This window comes from Spodoptera frugiperda, chromosome 14 (genome assembly GCF_023101765.2).
Source record: "Spodoptera frugiperda isolate SF20-4 chromosome 14, AGI-APGP_CSIRO_Sfru_2.0, whole genome shotgun sequence".
Taxonomy (NCBI): Eukaryota; Metazoa; Arthropoda; class Insecta; order Lepidoptera; family Noctuidae; genus Spodoptera; species Spodoptera frugiperda.
This window is the reverse complement of record NC_064225.1, coordinates 9,292,147-9,306,139: the sequence shown is the minus strand read 5'-3', so window position 1 is coordinate 9,306,139 and position 13,993 is coordinate 9,292,147. Positions and strand designations below refer to the sequence as shown.

The following is a 13,993-nucleotide window of genomic DNA, read 5'->3' as shown; positions in this document are numbered from 1 at the left end:
CGGAAATACCGCCGACGACAGCTCATTCCACAGTTTTGCTGTGCGAGGCAGAAAGTTGCGCGAGAAGCGCACAGTTGTGGCCTGCCAACCATCTATATGGTGGGGATGGAAATGCTGTCGTGTGGGTCGATGGCGAAAAGAAGCGGCAGGAATAAGACCAAACAATTCCTCAGAGCACTCCCCGTGGTATAAGCGATAGAAAATGCACAATGAAGCTACATCTCTACGCATTGCCAAAGTGTCAAGTCGGTTTGAAACTTCCTGACACTCAACAATCCGAACCGCACGCCGCTGAACGCGGTCCAGAGGATGAAGCTGGTACTGGGGTGCCCCCGCCCAAAGATGAGAGCAGTATTCCATATGGGGCCGAACTTGCGCCTTATATAGAAGCAGGCGATGGGCTGGAGTGAAATACTGCCTCGATCTGTTGAGCACACCAAGCTTTTTCGAGGCTAATTTAGCCTTATCCTCCAGATGACCACGGAACTGGACGTCGCTCGAAATGTTGATGCCAAGTATTCCAATACCGGCTGAGGCAGTCAGAGGGGTACTTTGAAACTGAGGTGAGACGACCAACGGTAGTTTCTTAGCGGTAAACACGCAGACCTGTGTCTTAGTAGGGTTAAACTGGACCAGATTAAGTTCACCCCAATCTGAGATTCTCTGCAAAGAAGTCTCGATTTCTGACACAAGTCTGTTTCGGCTTTCGATGACGTTTTCCCGAGAAATGTTAGCGCGGCCGGTATAATAGGCATCACCTGTACTGTCATCCGCATAACAATGAATGCCGCTGATTTGCAACATATCATTGATATGGATGAGGAACAGGGTAGGTGATAGCACGCAGCCTTGAGGGACACCTGCGTTCACAGACAGAGAGTCGGAGCATTCCCCGTCGACAACGACCTTAATGCTTCTGTCTGTAAGGAAGCAGGAGACCCATTCGCACAATTTCTCGGGAAGCCCATAGGAAGGAAGCTTCGAAAGAAGCGCTTTATGCCAAACCCGGTCGAAGGCTTTCGCCACGTCCAAGCTCACTGCCAACGCTTCCCCCTTAGACTCGATCGCCTGTGCCCAACGGTGTGTCAGGTAAACCAGAAGATCCCCAGCCGACCGACCTTTACGAAAACCGTATTGTCGGTCATTGAGTAGTTGGTGATCTTCTAGGTACCGCAAGAGCTGGCAGTTAATAATGGACTCCATTATTTTCGAGAAGAGGGAAGTTATGGCTATCGGTCTGTAGTTGGACGGATTTGTTCGATCGCCTTTTTTAGGGATCGGGTGGACCAAGGCCGTCTTCCAGGATTTCGGTACTACGCCTAAAAAGTAAGAGAGCCGAAAAAGACGTGTTAAAACTGGTGCCAACTCCGGAGCGCACATCTTTAACACAAGGGGTGGAATCCCGTCGGGCCCACTCGACTTTTGGACATCAAGGGACAGGAGCGCCAAACGTACCGAACGCTGGTGGAATCGGATATCTGGCATATGCCACCCACACCACGGCACGGCAGGCGGCCCACGCCCCCGTCATCCAGTGTCGAGTTGGACGCAAAGATTTTACCCAAAAGTTGGGCTTTATCCCTTGCGCCATGAGCCAACGAATCCCCCCATGTGCAGAGGTGGAAATGACGGCCTGCAGAAATTGCCTTCGATAGCTTTGGCGAGCGACCAGAACGCACGAGTTCCCGAAGGAAGGCGTACCATAAAAAGATATCAAATCCATCATCCAATATATTAAGAGAATAATCCTAAAATATTCCCCATTTACGTACCTATGTAAAGTCCCACTATATTACAAGTAAGCCGGCGTGTCCGATCGATGTTAGCCATTAGCTCAGACTTGTCGAAACAAGTTGTATAATAAAGATAGATTACTCAGCTTGTTGTGAACATGCTGTACCGGGTGCAACATGAAACCTTTATCCGTTGGGACGAGCAGCAGGGGAGGCAGAAGGTTCAGTCTATTTCGGTATACAGATAACAGATAAAAGATTGAAAGAGAGAGAGGCGAGCAAATAGCTTCACTAGAGGACTGACTGACAGGCAAATATTGTCAGAGCAAATACAATAGCACGTTCAAAAGTGCCTTCTGGTCTATTTGAAATAAAAAGTAAAAATGACTTTGACTTTAAAAACGATAATCTATGAAAAAAAACTTCTCATAAAAATCCGACTTTAACACGTCATGTTTAAATACGTATTAAAGTGCGGGTAATATACCTAAACCCTTCTCCTAAGTGTAAAAAATATTACGCTAAAATAAAATGCTAAAGAGTCTAGTAGGGCTGATGCCTAATCAGAAACTAAATATAAACTACCTAGCGGACTTACCGAAGCTCCGGCTCGAAAAGCAGAACGAACGGGGTGGTTTTTAGTCAGTAAGAATCTAACACTCCTTTTCGTCTCACCCAAGGCGAGAGAACCCTTTGAATAATTTTTACCCCTCAATAAAAACCATACCTTGAAACTAGCCGAGTTCCTCGTCAAACAGTTACATGAGTAAGTCAAAAAACATGATAACTAATTCATTAACTACATTCAAAACTAACCACCGAAACTAAACGTTCAAGTAAAAACAATAATACAATTACAAGTTCAACTTAAAGCTAACTTGAACTAACTTGAACTTCTGTTAATTGTTTGGCGTTCACCCAACCGGAAGCCGGAAGTAGCGAGCGACGTCGGCTTCCTGTGACGTCACTGTACCATTGTGGCCTTTGAGGGTAAAATCGGGTCTTACCCGACTGTGGGGTAAAAAGGGGTATTGTGTTCAAGTGGGTACACCGTTGGGGGTGGGTTCGGGAATTGTGCAGTTATATGATATTTGCGAACGTTTTGTTGGGTTTTGGTAAACTACGTAGTTATTGTATTGGTTAAGTAGGTATGTTGTTAATACGAATCTTGACTGTAATGAATTTGAAGGATTTTACTTTTTTTTTAATTGATGGGTCGACGTTTGGCCGCTATCTCGCCTGATGGTAAGTGATGATGCGGCCTACGATAGAGCACGTCTGCCCATAAGCAACCTATTCACTCGGGCCTTGAAGACACCAGGTTATATCCATCTGGAAACACAGATTTCCGCCAAGAGTTCCATTCCCTAGCAGTTCGCACAAGGAAGCTTGAAACGAAGCGCTTCGTGCGAGTGGATGGGATATCTACCATGAAGCGGTGGCACTTCGCCGATTGTCTTGTGGTTCGATGATGGAAAGGATTATTTATGTTGAATTGTTTGTGATATTTATAGATATTTTTATTTTAAACATTAAAACTATTTAATTGAGATCGAAACTGATAATTATATTATACAAAACATACTGGCCGAATTAAAAACCTCCTCCTTTTTGGGAAGTCGGTTAAAAAGCATTTAAACACCGTGTAACTGATCTAGTACATACACCCGCATATCATACCCCACCAAACAAACAAACAAACAAAACAGGACCCTACAAACACAAATAAATAAATATCGAAATCAATTAACAGCCAAAATTCATTAGACCGACTTACACAGTAATAAATCAGCAGGATTTATTACTGAACAATAACTATATACATATAACGAGCTGAAGATATAGTATGTATGTATAATTATATTTCAAGATGCGACAATCTATATCAATCGAAGAATCTACCAATTAAACCGAGAGGGTTAGACCGTAGAGCTATGTATGGAGTAGACGTTACTCGGTGATTGGTGATTGGTAGTTGATGGTCGGCCATCTTTATTTGAGAAATAAATTTATTGTTGATGGATTAGTGTTTATTTAGTTAGAATATATAAGGAATGGGTTAGTTTAAATTGATCTGGACCCATTAATGTGAAAGGAAATTGCCTACGTATTTGTTTAGTCTGCGTTTGGCCAAATAAATCATATTGAAATTGGTAATTGCCGTGATAATTTTATTTTTCAATAAATGCTAAAAATGAAATTCATTCAGTACCCTTAGGACGAGTTTGCTTTACATTTAAAACAATCGTAACGAGAGTTCGTTCGGCGCTTTAATTTTTGGTTTATTCGAGCCAGCTAATCAGAACGCCCAACGCGTGAAAGTACTCTGTACCATAAAAGTTATCACTTTTTATCTGTAAAAGCATGCTGAAAAATTAAATAACAATTGCATGAAAAGCAAGAAAACGCTACAAACAACACTATAATTTACCAAAGACATTTAAAATGCCACCAACTTCCGTCCTAGTCCACGGCTTCCTAGCTCTGCGTTCCACATTCATCACGCGCGGTAACAATTGTGGGGCTAATTAAAATAGATGACCCCCTTACATGACTTATTGAGATTTAGTGCCATTGTTACACCAGTGTCGATATTTTAACCAGTATTATAATAAGCATCGCCTTATTGGTACGAGGTCGAGTAAGAGGTCCTTGGTAGGACAAAGCGGTTCTAAAGTTGGTTGTGGTATTTCAAAAACTTCTTAGTACGAGTAATAGGGTATTAGGGGTAGGGTAGGAACAGGGTGGTTTTTAGTCAGTAAGAGTCTGACACTCCATCTCGCCTCGCCCGAGGCGGGAGAAGCCATTGGATGATTTTCCGCCTTAAAAAAATGGGGTTAGGTCAGAGACAGCATAGCATGTAGCTCATGTACCTACCTAACCTAACACCATTGCATGTACATGTAATATCACTCATGTTAATGCAAATAAAAATATCTTTATCTAGATTGCCGCGCGGTGGAACTCTTTGTGTGATCCATAAATTGTTGTGCCAGGTCTGGGTGTCATGTGTATATGTGAACTTGTATATTTGTAAACGCAACCAATTTCGGGCATTTAAAACAAATAAATTGCTGAACCTCCCCCAATAACTTCCAGATAGGCTCGTTAGAAGCGACCTGCATCCAGCAGCTTCCTGCGACCTTAATTAGGTTTGCCCACCTTGTGGGTGGACGTTCTGTGCTACTAATAATATTTAAACTAAAAATATCTTAGTTTGCAATATTATAGATGCAAAAGATTGTGTGTAGGTATATTTGTTACTCAATCACGTCAAAAAGTCTCAAAGGATCGGGATGAAATCAGGAACAGGGATAGGTTATTATCATCGGGAGCTGCGGACTACCTAGCATGTTTAGCGGGGCTCCGGCTCCAAAAGCAGGGGTAGGAACGGAGTGGTTTTTAGTCAGTAAGAGTCTGACATTCCCTCTCGCCTCACCCAAGGCGGAAGAAGTCATTGGATGATTTTCCCTCCTTAAAAAAAAGCTATTTTCATCGCACTGGAAGTCGCTGGCATAAAGCTAATATTTTAACTAAAAATATGACTACAATATATCACTTAAAACATCGTAACCGACCAGTTTCGTTGCGTAGGCGACACTCCTCGGTCTGTATAGAATTAACTTAAATCATACTTGACAGGGTTGTGTCTAATTATTTTATACTGTTTGTCTATGTCAATAACAATTAAGATATATTATAGGATAATTATAGAAATGTTATTTTTGGAATTTTGATTAAACTATGTTTTTAACGTAGTCAAAGTAATCGAAAGCTTGTAATTTTGCATTATAATAAATTGTTGTATAATAAATTGTAGTTACTCACGGATAATTCCAGTAAAATCGTAATTTGTTTTTAATCAGTTTACGCATTGTCTTTTATATTATTACTATGTTTTTCGGCTTACGTAATTTGTTGACGAGGAACTCGACTTGTTTCAAGTCATGCTTTTTTTTGAGGGGGAAAATCATCCAATGACTTCTCCCGCCTTGGGCGAGGCGAAAGGAAGTGTCAGACTTTTACTGACTAAAAACCACCCCGTTCCTTCTCCTGTTTTTCGAGCCGGAGCCCCGGTAAACCCGCTAGGTAGTCCGCAGCTCCGGTTCAAGCCATGCTAGAGGCTTATATTCAAGAGCAGTATTCCGCGACACACGACGCAATGACTGTTGCGCTGCTAGTCGAGTTCCTCGTCAAATAATTACTTGAGTAAGCCGAAAAACATAATAATTAATTTAATTCTCATTTTAGTTCTATTTTTTTATTACATCACAATACACATTATATGATTGATGAACCATCAGCATTATCTCAATACTGACTCTGCCCAAGGGACCCTAAAATCAACACGATATAGTAAGCAAGAGAAGCCGCGTCAAGTGATTGGTATAATTGGACGCTTGTTACATAATTGATTGGATTGTTCGATAAATAGGTGCCGTGAGGGATCGGGATAGTTCGCCTCGGTGACAGATTTCATTATAGTTATACTACTTATTCATTCGACTTTGTCCGCGTAGAATAATGACTTCTAAGAAAGCAAGAAAAATATCAATTTCACACACTAAATAATCAAGTGAGATGTATATTTCTATGTGTGTACTTCTACAGAAATTGGGTCAAATATTTTTTTTTCTAAAATAAAAGTAGTTTAAGTTACTCTTTAGTATATCAGCTACCTGCCAATAAAGTAAAGTCAAAATCGGTCTAGCCATTTCAGAGATTAGCCGGAACAAACAGACAGACAATCAAAAATCGTGATGTGAAAATATATTTTGTCTTCTGCATACCACCGGTTCGAAACTAATTTTGTAAGTAAGGAGTTAATTGTAGATAGATAGAATGAAATACAATGCCAGATTCCATGTTTTTAGAACAATTTCAACATAGAAGCTACGAGTAATAAAAAATCAAACACGGCTACACATCAACCTACACAAAACCAGTATAAACTGACCGTCGAATGTACAGAGAGATCATACAAAGCGAGACCATAATAAACTGGTTTTGTATATCTTCATATGTAGGTACTACAATAAAATGAGTCAATCTCCGAAAATGGTAACACTACTAGTTTAAACCACAGTTAAGCCAGTAGTTATAATTAACTGTCACCAGTAAAATACAGTCGAGAGTTAAACTGTCACCCGACCAGAGACAATACTCAGCCAGATTTAAAACTCGTAAACCGGGAACCTTATTATTGAGACGTCAAAAACGAATTGGTTAAATAAAAAAAGAACTTTGTTCTTAGTTTCTTTATGAGTGTGACCTAATTTTTTTAAGATTTTATGTGCTTTTATTTGGTGGTAAAATCACACTTTTTAATTATTTTCTCTTTTAAATCTTTCGCTACTATTTGGCTTGCTAGTAAGCGACGATGCAGCCTACAATGGAGCACGTCTGCCCATGAGCAACCTATTCACTCGGGCCTTGAAGGCACCCAGGTCCAAACCCTTTGGGAAACACAGACAGACTCTGGCACTGAATTTCACTCCTTAGCGTTTCTAGTAATCTCCAAGCAGGAGTAGGAACGGGGTGGTTTTTAGTCAGTAAGAGTCTTGACACTCCCTTTCGCTTCACCCAAGGCGGGAGAAGTCATTGGATTATTTTTCCCTCCCCAAAAATAAGCGTTTCTAGTGATAAGGTATCAAGTTATGGTAAACGTATTACTCCATTTGTTGGTTTTATTCCCGCTGTAATACTAGGCAAATTATTACCAAAAGCTGTTAATATTTCAAGCTACATACTTGCAACTAGAACAATGAAAGAATCCACCAAATCCAACGCATACAAATCATACTAAGCTCCCCAAAAAGGAATTTTGAACCATATTTTTAAAGGTGCACGTTTCAAAATAGAGTAAATAGTGTCTGCTTGCAGTATGAACGATAATAAATCGTAGGAATAACCCTCTCATGTATAAATCACGATGTTCTAACTAGCTATTAAAATCTCTCGGGTACTAACCGCAAAACAAATATGTTCATTCATTATTCTTTGGGCAACTATTGACTTTAGAAATTACGGACCAAAGGACCAAATTCACAGAAGGACCAAAGAATATGAAACTGTTATATTTCAATTAAATTTTGAAACGTCAAAATAGAAATAACAGTCTGTTTGACTGTTAATAAAGATAGTTAATTATTAATTGAGCCAAATATTTTGTTACATACTATTGTTATATAAAGGAAAACTCAGTTTGTGACGTAAGATGTATACATAGATTTTCCATATTTTTACCAGTTTTTTCTCCGTGGATTCACTCACTCTGCACGGTTGCTTTTGCTAATTTTTGAATTCGGACCATTAGTTCTGGAGATTAGCGCGTTCAAACAAACTCTTCAGCTTTATATATTAGTGTAGATTCGTTATCATCGTGTTTCCAACATTACCCTCCTTAGTTAGTTACCTATTTATACAGTATCAAGAATCATGTATAGCTACCATCATCTCTACCTATCCCCTTTAGATGAATAATAGGAAGAATCATTGAACCAAAGAAAATGTAATGAAGAAACGCGATGCCCTGATTACATGGGATGATACTGCAAAATATGACAATATTGATAAATGAGCGCCCAGACCATTAGAACTGATATTCTACCTTAGTAATGTAGCTTCGGAGCTTATATTCCTTGAGATGAAACTGATATAATATTGTTATGTTTGTCTTGTTAATTTATTAAAAACTTGTACATCCGTAAGTCACTTAAGGGGCCAGTAGAATACCAGCGCAAGGCCCTATTTTTTAAATGCTGTTCTGGTCCCATTTCACCGCAAACTTGGCACATTTTTACTATAAAATCTCATGTATTTACAACTATTTGTATAAAGTATAACTGGAGGGAGACCCTTACTGACTAAAAACCACCCTGATCCTACTTCTGCTCTTTGAGCTGGAGCCCCGGTGGACGCGCTAGGTAGTCCGCAGCACCAGGTCGGCATCAGCCTTACTAAGCCCTATCTGTGGTGATCTGATGGCTCTTTGAAGCGCTCGAGTAAATCGCCGTACTCATGGGTCTGGTTTTTGTCTGGCGGCAAGTTACCCTTGCTCGCCGTCAACGTTAGCCTTTAAGTTTCCATTCTTTCCTTAAGTATCCTTTTGGCTTACTCATACTGACAGAAAGTATCTTATACAGCAAAACAAAAGACCTAATGTTAAAAGTATTGATTAATCGACCCCACAACATAAAGTAGGCACGTACAAAAATCGCGGCCATTCCAACAGACCTTCAAAAATACCAACACGATCAGCCGAATGTGTAAAACACAGTGATTTGCCGTGCACGTCTTAAAGCTTCTTAGTTCGTGATACGCCTGTGAATGGTTGTAACGCACGCGAACAGAACATTTGCTGGAATACATTTAGTATATTTGTTCTTTTGTTCTCTCGTACTACGGTATCTACTGGATCTGAGATAGCGTGTGTGTATCACGGTATTTTTGTTAAATGGAGTGTATTATTGAGGGCTGCGGCGGTTGTTTCCAAAGTGTTGAATAATAAATGAATTTTCATAATGTTCGGCTTTTGATTGCGTTGCTTTTGGTTCGTGTTTGAACAGAGCATTTAGGTTGAAATTACTGGTTGTTGTTTTTCTTATTTTGTGTTCTGTCTTCCATTCTGTTATTAGATCGTTCATTAAGAGTCATTCATTAGTCTTGTATTCGATTCCAAGGTCAAATAGTCCTGCTAAAGCTCCGTTTTTTAGGTATCTGAATCTGAAACTGAGCTTAGAATTGGATTTAAACTCCCTACGATAAATAATTATTTTCCAATAGCAATCAGGCTGTAGTTTCCACGATTCTTAACCAGATCGGACTAAATACCAATACGTCACAAACAATTAACTACATCTAACAAAAAATCTCAATAATGATCTGATCACGATAACAATGCCCTTCAAATCACAATTTACCAACCACTAAACTCCACACACACATATACAAACAAAAGCGCTATACAATACAATTCATAGCACAATAACTTCCATCCAATCCGCACAAGTTGGAATCGACTTCATATATATTGGAAAAAATGCCAAAAGTTAGTCACGAAACGATAAAACGACAATGATTTATGGGCAGAAGACAATGTGCAATATAAGAATGTTCTCCATAGAGTTCGCATATTACAAGAAATGAACAGTACAATACACGCGATCGGGGATTTGCGCAGAAAAACCGCATATAGTATATTTGTGCTTCGCTAAAAGGAAAACGTTTCGTCCTCAAAATGGAAGGATTGATCAAGTTCTTTGGTCTTTCTTGTTGAATATCTCATATTCAGATTTGCTCTCTTAGTCTTTTCCTAAGTAAGACTTTTACCTACAGAAAAGACCGAGACAAAAACTACTCAGTAAAGCTTAGATTAACCTGATTTAGTTGAATATCATTAAATGCCCTTTACAACCTGCTACTCGTAAGAATTATATTTGAAATCCCATGTCAGATTTATTTGGTCTTTTAGAAGGTAGAAAACCAATTATTGGTCTTTGCACACGTGTCTCGGAAAACACGTTAATTCGTTGGTACTACGGCTGTCCTCTCTCCGGTCGTGTCGGTCTGCAGTCCCATCGGATTTAGAGAGTGCACCTGTGTTTGCGCACTATTATATCTTCTGCGTAGTAGGCTAGTCTAGTTGACAGACTGGCCACCGTGATCGAAATCGATTGGGAGATTTTTTTGTTATGGTATAATCCGGTAAACGAGCAGACGGATCACCTGATGCTAGCCCAGCACCAGAAACACTAAAGGCGTTACAAGTGCCTTGCCGGCCTTAAGGATTTATTAATTTAGGAGTTATTGGGGAAGAACGAAGAATGTCTCTTCCATACTTATTTATAAGCATAACACATAACTAAGACAAGTCCACATCATAAAGTAAAAAGCAGTCTCTCATAAGCTACTATACCTAGGTTTAAAAGAAACTAGGCCAGACGCTCTTATTTATAACAGGTCTAAAGAAACCAGGTCACCCGTACATATACACTATTATTAAATCTAATTAAATCTCGATTATTTCTTCTACAAGCACTTTATTGATTTCTTTCCACTGCAGTTACTAGCGTTATTTTATGACGTCATAACTTGAGACTCCAGTTATTGGCACTTCGTAGCGGAGCGCTAGTTTATAATGTAGAAGTCTATTATGAGTTTAAATCAGAGTATATTGAGACGAAGTTAAAGACTCTGATATTTTTCAAAAGCTAATAGTCACATAATTACTTGTGTTTCTGTCTATCATACGAAAGAAATTAGATGTGAATCTATTCCAAGTGTACGTACAACCGAATTCAGAATATTTTTTTTATGGTATAAGCTGGTAAACAAGCAGACGGATCACCTGATGATAAGCAATCGCCACCGCCCATGGACACCCGAAACACGAGAAGCGTTACAAGTGCGTTCCTAGCCTTTTGGGGGTAGGAATTAAAGGCTTGTTGGAAAATCGGGAATTGAGGAGATCGGAAAGGGGGTAATTGGGCCTCCGGGAACCTCACTCACACAACGCAAGCGGTGTTAAACATCGGTAATCTAAGTATCGAGTAACCTAAAAGTATCAAGACTTTGTACTGCTACCAATATCCTTTTAAAATAAAAAAGCCATAAGCTATTATTTAAAAATGGGTTCCATAGTGGCGTGTCAAGATACATGGCTCAATTAGTAGTAAATACTCCGTTATTTACATACTTTAGTCTTTATAGGCGAGAAGTGTACAATTAGACGTATACGGCTACATAGAACTATACAAAACCAGTTTATCATGGTCTCGCTTTGTATGATCTTTCTACACATTCGACGGTCAGTTTATACTGGTTTTCATAACTTTGTGTACCTTAGGACCATTTTATGGGTAGTTTGCACGCTGTGCATTATTACTGCATTTGATTTAGATGATGACGTTAAACATTGCAGACCTAGATTCTGTAAAAGCAACGTCACGCTTTTTATCCCCGCAGGGGTAGGCAGAGGTGCACAGTATGTTTACTCGTTTTTTTAACGCTGCCGCATCCTACAATTTTCATGCGATTAACTTGCATTTTTGTAAACGCGTGACACCCAGACCCGGGACAAGAATTGCAGTGAACCGTGCAGGAATCGAACCCGCTACACGTTGCGCAGCAGCCGGTTGCCCAGCCACCACGCCAACTGTACTACCACCAACGGGTGTCGTAAGAGTCTGCTCTTAGGGAGTTTGCTCTAAGGGATTATATTATATTTGAGATAGAATGAGCAGCATCATTTTCTGCAAACTCAAACACGTTTGCCAAACGTAGAGATTATGCAAACCCTCTTATGTATGGGAGGCCCATAGTCAGTAGAGTGAACTATCACGGTCTATGGACGAGATATTTCATAGATAGACCATTTAATTAATTTAAAAGAAGTAATGAATAATTAAAATGTGCCTACTAAGTAATTAATATGCTAACGTTGAGTACAGACAGCATAAAACATTGAACGTAAGATAAACGATAGTGATCGCGTACGTGTGCCTTTTGTAGCGTCAGCAAAAATTATTAATGTTGAACAGAATAGTGAATTTATTATTATTAGATAACTTGATTATTTATGAGTGATATTAATTTGTTTGACTGTCTTTTAGTTTGAAGATTGCAAACGTAACAATTTAATATGTAAAGTCTCAGGATTGATTCTTGGGTTAATGTAGGATTTGGTTTTGAATGTTATTAGTTAAATTATTTTGATCGAAGGGTTAGACAGAGGTGCACATTATGGCACTTAATGTCAGTTTACAATGTACACCCACTTTTAGCCATTTGTGTTATAAGTCCCATGTAATAGGGGGTGAGCCTATTGCTATATACCGGGCACAATTCCAGCATCCGTGCTACTACAGAGAAATTTCCAAAAAACAGAAAAAGCCCAGCAATACTTTGCCCGACCTGGGAATCTAACCCGAGACCCCTTGTCAGGCAGTCGCACTTGCAACCACATTACCAACGAGGCAGTTTCCACTAAATATCTAAAACTATAACTGAACCAAACTCTCACACAAATCAACCACAAGCAAAGCTACACTAAATCCCGGCATTAACGTGCAGTAATCGTGTACACTGGATTATAACCCGGTAGAGGGCGACACAAGCGACGTCACAGTGACACTGTGAGGGCTCCTCACACGGAGACTAGAGGCTTAGTGTATCATTAGTGTTTATGCACTAGAATGGGTAAAACGTCTAGCTTTGGGTCTGGTCTTTTGAGTCGCAAGCTATGACTTTTGAGGGAATTGCAAATGAAATGTCGTGTTCCAACGTTGGCTGTTTTTGCTTGTTATAATAATTTTGTTAAAGTGTTTGTTTACTAGGTTAGGTAGATAGTAAGTCTGGCTTTGGACTAATTTTGGTCTTTTGAGTTGCAAGCTATACCTTTGAGGCAATTGGTAAAATATTAATAGTATTAAAAAAATAATATTCTGAACTACAATCTCCAATCCTCCTTCTAGATGGAGGTTATCACAAATTCCTGTTCTGTATACTTAGTTGGCCAATAGTCAAGAAATAGCTCTACATCTTGGGCTGGCAATGTAATATTATGTAATTATTCAGCTTTTATTCTATAGCCTAAAGACCATCTGATGTTAAACGGTCACTATAGCTTAAGTATACCTGCAATATCATGAGTTGCTACGTTGCACGAAGGAATTTAATTAAGCCTTTAGTTCAAAACCGCGGCATGCAAAGAATGAGCTCATTCCAAAACCTAAGCATACTGGAGAGAATGTCTTTTAGACTATGCATGCAATATTTGGTTAAATAATGAAATGAGAGAGGCAACTCTCTGGTCACTTGACTGGATAACTACGTGAACTTTGCTTTGTTAAAATGAAATCTTTTTTAGACGTATCTTGATCACTGCTAACACTAGAATATCGATAATAATTAATAATGATATAATTCGTACTTAAAACGGGGTATTTACCATGTTAAAAAAAAGATAATGAATTGAAATCCTGAAATTGCCAATACACTTTGAGTGAACGTAATACAAGGGCACTACCTACCTTTTCTCGAAGCGCTTCGTCGTATTTTTGAACCTTCATAACTTGAGTTTGGGTTATACCAGATAAACAAAATTTTCAGGATATAATGTCAGTGGTAGACTTAATAAACCTCTAAAGTTTCAATTGCATAGCTCTTATACTTTAGATTTTATTGATATCTAAAATACCCCGATTTCGTCACTCACTCACTCACTCACTCACTGATGATCAACAAAATTCTTAAGGTAC

The 13,993-nt window shown here is 39.2% G+C and overlaps 1 protein-coding gene across 7 annotated transcripts in view; it reads right to left on the bottom strand.

Annotated features, from left to right (window-relative positions):
* LOC118279393 (protein madd-4) overlaps positions 1 to 13,993 on the bottom strand; it is a 409,330-nt gene that overhangs the window by 158,678 nt on the left and 236,659 nt on the right. The gene's annotated exons all lie outside the window — the stretch shown is intronic.